Raw genomic sequence first — 11,512 nt, 5'->3', positions numbered from 1 at the left:
GAAGGGGTGCATGTCCTTTCCAGCTTGGAAGGGATGTGTGCTCTGTGCACATTAGTCTTACTTATCATGCTTGCTCAGTTCCAAGCTTTTTGATGAGGAACCATAAGATGGGCTCAAATAAAGTAAAAAGGAAATTGGATTCCATCAATCAACACACTAACACACAACCAAAATTAGATGTCATAAGGTTATACTATTTCATCACTTTTAATTAATATTGTCTGTGCATGCCCGTTCTTAGAAAATATTTATATAACGTTCCACTTCCTACAAAGAAATTCATCTGGCTTCCCTGCAAATGGAAAAATTACATAGTGAGTTAGGGAAACAGGGAAGTATTGTAGTCCCATTGCTTAATTTTAAAGTGAAATTTATTATAGAAAAATATTTTTCCCCTTTAAATAGAAGATGAAGTGATTTGGAAGCTCTCCCTAACTTTTCTTAAAGAAAAGAAATCTGACTTTAGGGTAACTACAATTTTAGGTCATTAAATCATTTTTTTGCTCAAACCAAAATTCAGTACTAATCTAAATCAGGAATAATTAAAGAACATTTCTGTAGTGCACTGTTTTTCTTTTTTCACTAGAAATGCTCATTTCTCAGATCAGGGGAAAGTTTTTCTTCTGTTTCTTCTCCAAGATAGTTTGGGAAAGCTCTGCCCTAAGAGTACGGATGGCATATCTTCTCATCTCTCCTCTTAAGGCGAGCCAAGGACTAGCCACTGTGGAATCCTTATCAGCTTCTCTAATTACGTTGCTCTTGGGTCCCCGAGAAGGCCCTGAGTCAGATAGCTCTAGGTGGAAGTGTTCGCTGGCTGTGTGACCTTGTGCACATTAGTTACCTCCATGAGCTCCAATTTTCTCAGCTGCAAAGTGGAGCTCCAGCAGGACTCACTCCACAGCATTGCCAGTAGAAGCATCCCCTGGAGGGGGAAAAAACCACCAATGGTGTTTGGTGGCAGCAGTGGTGGTGGTGGTGGTGGTTATGCTTCAAGGGCCACCCTCCACTGCATGACAAGAATGAAGCAAATTCTGGATAGGACTCCAATGAATATGTTCCTTAGTCAACTCATCAGCTAATTTGAATGGATGTCCACCCTAGTGAAGGAGTGCCATGACAGAACTGGATCTCTTCTTTCATGGGAAATAATTTCTCATAAAAAATTTAAGTGCAATTCAGAAGGCCTTGGAGTAGTATACTAGGAATGGATTTGCTCAAGCCATTTGCCGACCCTGCTCTTGGTACTGTCTGAATGGGCTAGGTCATCACCAACAGGACATTTTCATAGGATTCAACATCCTATGTAACTACGTAGAATCAACTTATAGAATCATGGACTTCAGAGTTATATCTACCTAGATTCAAATCTTGCCTCTGCCATTTATTTGCTGGGCTTCCCTGAGGAAGTACTTAGCTTTTTTATGTCTTGGTTTCCTCATAAATAAAATGGGCACACTAGTGGTGCTTTCTTCATGCTGTTAGGCACAGTATTAAATGAGTTACTATACATCTATAGAGCTTTGAACAGTACCTGGAATTTGGTAAGCACTCAGTAAACTTTGACATTTGTAAGTTCCACTGAAGTTTATTGAGTTTCTGCTATACATAAGGCACTGTGCTGAGCCTTGCTATATCAAAAGCGAGAAAGGAAGAAAAAAAATTAACGCTGAGTTTCTATGAACCAGTCACTATGACAGGTGCTTTACATAATCTTGATTAGTTTTTAATTTGTAACCTTACTAAGTGGATACTATTTGCCATATTTTATAAATGAAGGGCATGCGGTAAAGAGAAATTAATCATGTTTCTAAAAACCACAGGGCAAGTTAGTAGTAAAGCAGGGATTCAAAGCCGAGACTAAGCCCAATGCCTGCGTTTACTATAAATAAGACATAGCCCCTTGTCCTTGAAGAATGAACAATCTGGGGTGAAAGATCCACATTTAAATGACTAAATATAATCAAATATAAGTGCTAAAGTGAGCTATTTACAAAGTAGAAATACTAACCTAGAAGAGTGAGAGTTTCTTTGGGGTGTTAGAGAAGTGATTTTTGAAGGATGAGGAAGATTACTCCAGGAGAACAAGGGCCCTCAAGGGATGGAGGGGAAGTAGAGTAAACACACGATTCAAAGGCACAAAAAGTGCTGGAAGTAATGGAGGACTGAAAAAGAAAATGACCAAGAATATCGTCTCTGAGAATGGGAACGTGGCTGAGATTCCACCAGTCCTTTGCCACGGAGCATGTTGCTACTTGCAATGATGCCAGGGACTCATCTCCACTGATAATATCAGCAGTTTCTAACTGTATTTGCCAAGCTACTCTGTGGTCACTGCTTTTGTCCAGAAGATCAAAGCTAGGTCCCCTGCACACCTAAGCTTTGCTGCACCTTAAAGGTATTTCTGCTCCATCGGCACCACTGCAGTTGATGTGCCAGCATTTACTCTTTCTCCGTGTCTGGATTGTTCCACAATTGCGTCTATGAGCCTGTTTCATCAGTTCCATCTGCTTAAGAACATATATTTTCTCCAAGATTTTTCGGCCCTGCCTCCATTCCAGGCAATGAATTCTTCTGCTTAGTTAATCTTTGCTACCAGCCGACAAAGCTAAATCCTCTCTTCTCTGCCAGTTAAGATTAAACCTTTTCCTCATGATGTGCAAAGCATTCAGGGACCTTTGCCTCACTGACTATTTCCCACCCATACAATTTTTTTTTTTTGTCAGAATTGTCTTTAACTTTTGGAACCTCTAACAGTCAGTTTACCCTTGTATTACACTCCAGTTATTTTATAAAGCATATCTTGTCTTCTCAAAGTCAGAAAATGTCATTTCTTGTTTCAGTTTTCTGTGCCATTCCATAATGCTAGACACGTGGGAGTTTATGAGACAAATAAGTGAGAAGCTGGTGGATTCACAATGGCTATGTAATGGCTAATATATAGCAGGGTTTTCCAGAGGGACAAACTAATAGGATCTATGTATACATGAAAGGGAGTTTATTAAGGAGAACTGACTCGCACAATCACAAGGTGAAGTCCCACCATAGCTCGTCTGCAAGCTGAGGAGGAAGGAAGCCAGTAATGCATCCATCAGTCCACGTCCAAAAGCCTTGAGAGCGCAGCATCGAGGGTGGGTCTTCCTCTCCCAGTCCACTGACCCAAATGTCCACCTCCTCTGGCAACACCCTCACAGACACACCCAGAAATAATACTTTACCAGCTCTCTAGGCATTCTTAAATCCAATCAAGTTGACACTTAATATTAACCATCATAGCTAGTTTAATACGATATTATTCAAAATATTTCTAGTAGTAATAATAAATTACTATTACTGTGACCATTTTCATTAAGTATGATATATGGACAGGGGGTTTTAGGACCAGGCTATACCTAACCTTTGCAGTATGTAAGTATTTTCAGGGGATACAATGCAGTATACCAAGATCCAAGACTATGCAATTGTTCCATGACTGGGTTTTGCTGGCTTGAGAGCTCAACATTTAATCCATTAGCATCCAGGCTCTTGAGTTTATAGGCCTTGCCTGTACCCTCTGGGCCAGCTCACAGGCTAGGTATCCTGCTGGCTTTCATTCTGATCTCTTCAGACCTGGCAGACATGTACATTGTTTAAATTCAAACCAACTCTTCTGGAATGAGCAGATCCATCTTCTTTGCCAGAAAAGACTCTAGCCTTAAACCAAATTGGGCAGCTGTTTGCCAGACTCCAAGGTGATGTTTGAGTCTAATGATCAACATAGAGCTGAGCCACTGAGGAGCAGATGACAGGATGGAAAGTAACGATGCCCAACGTTCAAAGTAACAACCATGAACTTTTCTTAAGGGATCTACCTAGTTGGCTCTGGCCTGTAGGGCTCAATAACACTCATCCTCACTTAAGTTCTTTTCACATTTGTAGAAAAAAATGTCAATGAAACATTTACTCTTATAAGAGTCTCTTTTAACACAAAATTACATTGAAAATCTTGGAATTAAGGAATTTTTCACATTTTTAAGGTGAACAGAAGAAAGACCAAAAGAACAGAAAGGAAAAGAATGCTTTGCAAGTCTTTCTCAATTATTCATCGATTCCCTCCAAACACCTAAAACCTCCAAACATCAAAAATTTAAGCTGAGAACTGGTCCAAACTAACCAAAAATTATTCTCTGGTTGCTCCAACCTGGGATAAAAAGAGGGTCGCAGTTAAAGATAGAAAACTAAAACACTGCCTCTGCCCCCACAATTCTATAGGAACTCCAATTCTCCTTGAATTCCTCCCCAATTTTCCTTTATCTCCCCAGGAGTATCTCACATGTGTTCCACAATGGCCTCCTTTCATGGGCCAGTGCCTACAACTGTTTACACCAACAGTGCCAGCTCATGCCAATGAATCTAGACGAAATCTGTGTTACTCAGGGTTACTCAGGGTGGCTCCAAAGCCAATCCACAAGTATATATCTGTGAATATATCTACTCTTGATAAATGATAGATAGATTAGATAGATAGATTAGATAGATAGATAGATAGATAGATAGATAGATAGATAGATAGATAGATAGATAGTTTGGATCTGTGTCCCTACCCAAATCTCATGTCCAGTTGTAATCCTCAATGTTGGAGGTGTGACCTGGTGGGCTATGATTGGAACATGGGGATGGATTTTTCCCTTTGGTGCTGTTGTTGTGATAGTGAGTGAGTTCTCACAAGATCTCATTGTTTAAAAGTGTGTGGCACCTCCCCCACACTCCTCCTTCTGCTTCCAGTCATGTGAAGTACTGGCTCCCCCTTCACCTTCTGCCATGATTGTAAATTTTCTGAGGCCTCCCTTGAAGCTAAGCAGATGCCACCATGCTTCCCATACAGCCTGTGGAACCAGGAGTCAGTTAAACCTCTTTTCTTTGTAAATTACACAGTCTCAGGTATTTCTTTATAGCAATGCAAGAATGGGTTGATACAGATAGATGATAGATAGATAGATAGACAGACAGACAGACAGACAGACAGACAGACAGACAGACAGACTTATTATAAGATATTGGCTGATGTAATTATGAAGGCTGAGAAGTCTCATGATCTACATCTACAAGCCGGAGACTCAGGAAAAGCCAGTGATATAGTTTAAGGCCTTATAGCTGGAGAGCCAAAGACATAGATTCCGGACCAGGTCTGAAGGCCTGAGAATACAAGTGCAAGGGAAGGAGAAAATTAATGTTCCAGCTCAGTCATGCGAAGTTCATTCAATTTTCCTCCATTCATGCCCTCCATGGATGGGATGATGACAACCCACAGTGGGGAGGGCCATCTGCTTTACTCAGTCCATCAATTCAAACGCTAGTCCCATCTGAAAACATTCTCAGACACACCCAGAGGTAATGTTTAACCAGCTATCTAGGCATCCCATGGCTCAGAGAAGTTAACACATAAAATTAAACATCATAAAGTCAAAACCACCATTGCTTAGAGAAGCTGTCATCACTCCTGCTTATGCGTATGTCTCAGTTCATTTCCTGCTGCTATACAAGGTAACACCGATTGGGTAATTTATAAAAAGTAGAAGTTTATTGGCTCACAGTCTGGAGAATGTGCCAGTCCAAGGGCATGGCACTGGCGCCTGGTGAGGGCCTTCTTCCCGCATTATCACATGGCAGAAGGAGAGAAGATAGAAGCAAGCACATGAGACAGAGAGAAAAAGAAGTCCAAACGCCCAAGATAACTAACCCACTCTCACAATAGTGGCATTAATCCATTCATGAGGGTAGATCCCTCATGGCCTAATCACCTCCCAAAGGCTCCACTTCCTAACACTGTCACAATGGCAATTAAATGTCAGTTTTGGCGGGGACATTCAAACCATACTACCCACTAAAGTCACTGATCCTGATAACAGTTCCCAGGAGAGCAGGCAACAAGCCTAAGAACAAGTCCATGATGTGCTCACTCCCAGAGGCAGTGATACAGCTGCTAATGTCTACTACCTACTTATGTTCCAAGGCCACCAACGCCCAACAACTGTTCATGGCACGTTGAGGGTGTGCTCACTGAGAAATGTACCCTCCGAAACTACCAGTTTTCTGGCAGCATGTGTGCTCAAATCCCACAGATATTTTTATAACATCACTCTTTCTCATTATTTTATTGTAACTTCTTTTTTGGGACTCAGAAATGCTTTGACATGGCTTATCTGAAATGATAACTACCAGCTACACCTAGAATAACCCTTTCCCTCTTAAACCAGTCCATGGACTTGCACCAGTTTTGAATATTTATCCAACTTCTTATTGTATCTTCCTTTAGGATCAGTTTCTTCAGAAGGGGTTACTCATGTAAATCCTCTTTAAATACTCATTTACTACCCAGTGGATTCACAAGCACTTCACATATGCCCAATCTTGAATTCCAGGTTGTTGCAAATATGTATTTTCTTTCATTGAGAGTATTTGCTTCAAAGAGGGACCACATATAGAAGACAATGAGAAATGGCCTTACCTTTATTCATGCCAAATGGTGGAGAAACTTAGAAACTCAAAATTTAAGTTGCAGTGTGTATGAGCAATCTGCTTTGACTTATCTGGTTATTTCATTTTCCTTTGTTTTCTTTGTCTGTGTCCCCAGAAGTGACACCACAATTTTCTTTAAATAAATTAAAATCTGGGTGCTTATCTTGAGATAATCCATCAAAACCTTAACAGAAGATGGTGAAGACACATAATGATATCAATAAAAGAAATTCCAAGTTCCTAAAAATTCATTTAAAACTGCAATAATCAATTAAATTTTAATTTCAAAACTGGGTATAACAATGTAAGGATCTTGGGACTCTTTTAGAGAAGTTTTTCTTAGAGATATCTTTTCTAATTTGAGGGCCCCAGTAAAAGACCAGTAAAAAAACATTATACTAAGGACTCTATCCTGATTGCCACTGCTTGGCCTCTTCACCACAACCAGGCAATAGTAAAAGCTCCTGGACAGACGAATTCTGTGTCTTCTGTTTTAAACTGCTTTGTAAAATGAAACTGTCTGCAATTCTAGGAATGCCTGTGAAGCCTCCCACCAATCTCTCAAGTCAATCACTATCTCATCTATTATACCTTCAAAAAATATTTAGCTGAAAGACATCTTGATGCCAATGAAGCCCTGTATAAGTAAGTACATTATAAGTTAGAGGGCTGAATTTAACCTATGAGAGAGAAACTATACAGCATTACTCCAGAAGAAAGAGCACACCTCCTCTGAATAGATTACCCCGTGGCACATGAGTGGCAGGCAGTCATTACAGTTGCTTCTCTAGGACACCCACGGATGCAAATTTCTCTTTTTAATCTTCACTTCACTTCTTTTTTTTCTTTTAAATATCATGCTTTCAAGGAAATGTGCAATTCATTTTTGTATTTCACCTGCTGACTAGCATAATGTTCAAATTATTTGGCTTATCTTTTTAGGCAGCACGCTGTCTTAAAAAATACAGAGTTCATTAACTTTTTTCAAGATGTTTGACACATCTTAAAATAGATTTTAAATCATTTATGGTTTAATTTTCAGGAAATTTGTAATCTGTGGCAAGTCAGCTTGCTAGTTGGAGAATGGAAATTTAAAAAATGCAAAGCAAAGGATTGAACTAGCATATTAGCAAGCTGGCTGAACCCATTTTACATCCTTAGACCACAGCCATGTGAGCTCTCAGCGAGAAGGCAGCCATCCGCCACCCAAGGGGAGAGGCCTCTCCGGCCGTCAACCCTGCTGGCACCTTGACTTTGGACTCCTCGGTCTCCAGAACCGTGAGAAAACCAACTGCTGCTATTTAAACCTCTCAGTTTGCCAGATTTTGTTATGGTAGCCCAAACTGACTAATACGTATAACATAAAATTTACCTTTTGAACCATTTTAAAGAATAAAGTTCCTGGCATTAAGTAAACTTACAATTTCTACAACCACCCCCACCACCTAGTTCCAGAACCTTTTTATCACCCCAAAAGGACACCTGTACCAATTAAATAGTCACTCCCCATTCCCCACACCTTCCAGCCCCTGGAAACTACTAATCTGTTTCCTATTTCCATGGATTTGCCTATTCTGGATACGCATATAAGTGGAATCATACAATATGTGGCCTTTCGTGTCTGTCTTTTTTCACTTAGGATAATGTTTTCAAGGCTCATGCATGCCGTGGCATGTACAAATGTTTCATTCTCCTCTATGGCAGAATGACATCCCAATGTTTGGATATACTACATTTTGTTTACTCATTCATTAACTGATGGACTTTTACGTTGCTTCCACCTTTCGGCTATTGTGAATAGTGCGGCTATGAACGTTCGTGTACGCGTTTTTGTTTGAACACCGGCTTTTGATTATTTTGGGTATATTCCTAGGAGTGAATTGCTGGATCTTACGGTGAGTCTGTGAGGTAACTTACTGAGGAGCTGCCAAACTGTTTTTCACAGTGGCTGTGCCATTTTACATCCGACCAGTAATATGTGAATCCCTCAATTTCTCCACATTCTGCCAACACTTGTTATTTTAGAACAATCTTTTTGAAATATAAATCTGATCACATCACTCCCCCATTTAAATAAAAAATTAGACTCTTGGTCATGGCCTCCATGGTCCAACACGATTTGGTGTCTTCCTCCTCATCTTCTACCACACTCTCCCTCAATCTCTAAACTGCAACCACACTGGCCTTCTAAACACCCCTGAAACACTCAGGGCATTCTCAACTCTGGGCCTTTACACCGCTGTTCCTCACAGCTCCTGGCTCTTGCCTCCCAGCTGAGATCTCTGGAAAAGCAGCCTTTCTCAGGAGGACCTTCCTACAGAACGCTGTCTAACACAGCCCCTGCAGATTCACGTACAGCATTTTTTTAACAGATTGGCGTCATGTTTATTTTAAAAAATATTCATCTACTCCACCTGTATTTTCACAAGAAGAAATTGGATCCACTGGTACATTTGAACTCAACAGCCTGCCTTTGGGAGTAGACCCTTCTTTCCTGATGATGAACACCACAGATCGTGTAGGGTGAATTTTTAACACATATTATTCCAAACGAGTGAATTAAAAGTGTGGGAAATAGCTTTAAATGGTCCCGGACACATGTGGAAATTTTATCTTCCCCTCCTTCCATGTACTTGGCTACTATGTGCCAAGTATCCAGCTGCATCCCAGGATAAAGTGCACAGCGAGAGCCGTGTGTGTGGACGCTGGACCCACACTGCCATGTTTGCCCACTGTCTCTGCCACTTGGTGCCCCCCAACTTTGGGCAGCTCTCTTGAGCTCAAGAGGTCTTAGCTGCTTTTCTGCATGAGCACACGCACATCCCACGTAATTTCACCATGGATACCTTTTAGTACTGGCAGATCTCATGACCCTGGCGCATTGCCTTCATAACTTACAGAACTATCTGAGATTCACTGTGTGCTTGTTTACTGTATTCGTCTACTAGAATGTGAGTTTCGTGAGAGCAGGAATCAATGGAAGGCTGTCTGGTACAGAGTACAAGCTCCACAAACAATTGTTGAATAAATGACTGACTGACTGACTGAATGAATGAATGAATCCAGGCCAAAGAGGAATCACGGTCAAGGATTTAAAACACTAGGCCATTTGGGGAGTTCTGTGGACAAGAGCTTTAGATGGCTAGAGAGAGGGCATCTGTCCAGGGAGTGGTGGAAGCTGAAGCTACAGACCCAATCTGAGGCAGAGCTTCAGGGACTATGGACTAAGTCAAGGCCTCTGATATTTATCCTGAATGCTTCTGGGGAGCCCTAAGGAACTTTAAACAGGGAAGGTACTCGGTGATACTCATCCTTCAGATCACAGTGGCAGCAGCATGAAGGGTGGATGGGAACGGGTAAAGCCCAAGGCAAGGAAAGAGGTGAGAAGAAGCTTCTGGTCACCCCACGAAGAGTCCGTGAGAGCAACTAAAAGAGTCGGCATGGAGACAAGGGTTTCGATACAAGAGCTGGTCATGTACCCATGAGGGATCTACCCTCTTGAATGGATTAATGCCACTATTGTGAGAGCGGGTTAATTATCTTGCGCGTTTGGACTTCTTTCTCTCTGTCTCATGTGCTTGCTTCTACCTTCTCTCCTTCTGCCATGTGATAATGCGGGAAGAAACAGGAGAGAGTAACGTACCAATGTGGTCCCCAGGACTTGGATGTGAGGCTAGTAAGGTGGATGTGATCCAAGAGGACTTGCTGACCTATTATATACTTGTGGTGGTTGAGGGGAGGCGTGGAAGGTGACACTCAGGTTTGAGCGCTGAGGGACGACTGTGGGGATGCTCTTCACCAAAACAGAGGGGAGAGGAAGGGAAAGAAGCAAAAGATTTGAATTTTGGACAAGTTGATTTTGAGTTCCTCTCAGAGAAAAAGTTGAATAGACACTTCAATATGACTCTCAGGTCCAGCAAACAATAAAAAGGGAGCTATAGATTTAATTGGGAGAGGCAGGCTTTCATTTTTAAGTAGAAAAGGGCATGGGTTTTAATGAGACCACCCAGTGATATTCCAAAAATGAGATGAGTCTGGGACTCACTGCCATGTTAGAGCAATGAGAAGGGGGACCTTTCCAAGGAACTATAAGGAGCACCAGTGATGCATGTCAGAGAAAATCCAGAAGATTCTGGTAAGACAGGATCTAAGGGATGAATAATCTTAATGCCATAGCTAGGCCCAAGGCCTTCACTGAGTTTGATTTTAATTTGGATCATGAACATCCAATTTGTACCTAAAACTTAGTGATTTCTCTATTCCAGGAAAGTTTCAGCAAGTGTATTCTCCTTGCAGATGGCTTTCCTGTAGAGAGACGTTCCCTTTATTTATTTATTTTTATTTTTTGAGATGGAGTATTGCTCTGTCACCCAGGATGGACTGCAGTGGCATGATCTTGGCTCACTGCAACCTCTGCCTCCTGGGTTCAAGTGATTCTTCTGCCTTAACCTCCCAAGTAGTTGGGATTGCAGGTGCCTGCCACCATACCCAGCTAATTTTTGCTTTTTTTTTTTTTTTTTTTTTTAAGTAGAGATGGGGTTTCACCATGTTGGCCAAGCTGGTCTAGAACTCCTGACCTCATGACTCACCTGCCTTGGCCTCCCAAAGTGCTGGGATTACAGGCGTGAGCCACCACGCCCAGCCTAACCTTCCCTTTAACCACAACCAACTGGCCAGGACTTAAAACCTAAAATGTTCATTTCCTCCCAATGTCATCAGAAAACTGAGAAAGAAAAGGGCAGAAGTCCTAATTTTCCTCCACTCTAAAATATGTCTCTGTCTCTTCTTAAAGAGAAGTCTGAGCCTATTATCCTAGAATATGAACAATATTTTCCATATCATTTAAATATGGACCCTATAAAGTAGTTAGTCATTAGTTATTATCTTCATTTTTCATCTCTAGTTAAAGGATCTTTTAAAAAAGAAAATTCAACACCACAAACATGACTATATGTGGAACCCAGTCCTCTCTTGACTTAACTGACATGTCTAGTACAGAACACACACATTTTATGTG

Source organism: Nomascus leucogenys, chromosome 7b (genome assembly GCF_006542625.1).
Source record: "Nomascus leucogenys isolate Asia chromosome 7b, Asia_NLE_v1, whole genome shotgun sequence".
In the NCBI taxonomy this organism is placed as follows: Eukaryota; Metazoa; Chordata; class Mammalia; order Primates; family Hylobatidae; genus Nomascus; species Nomascus leucogenys.
This window is presented reverse-complemented; position numbering follows the sequence as displayed.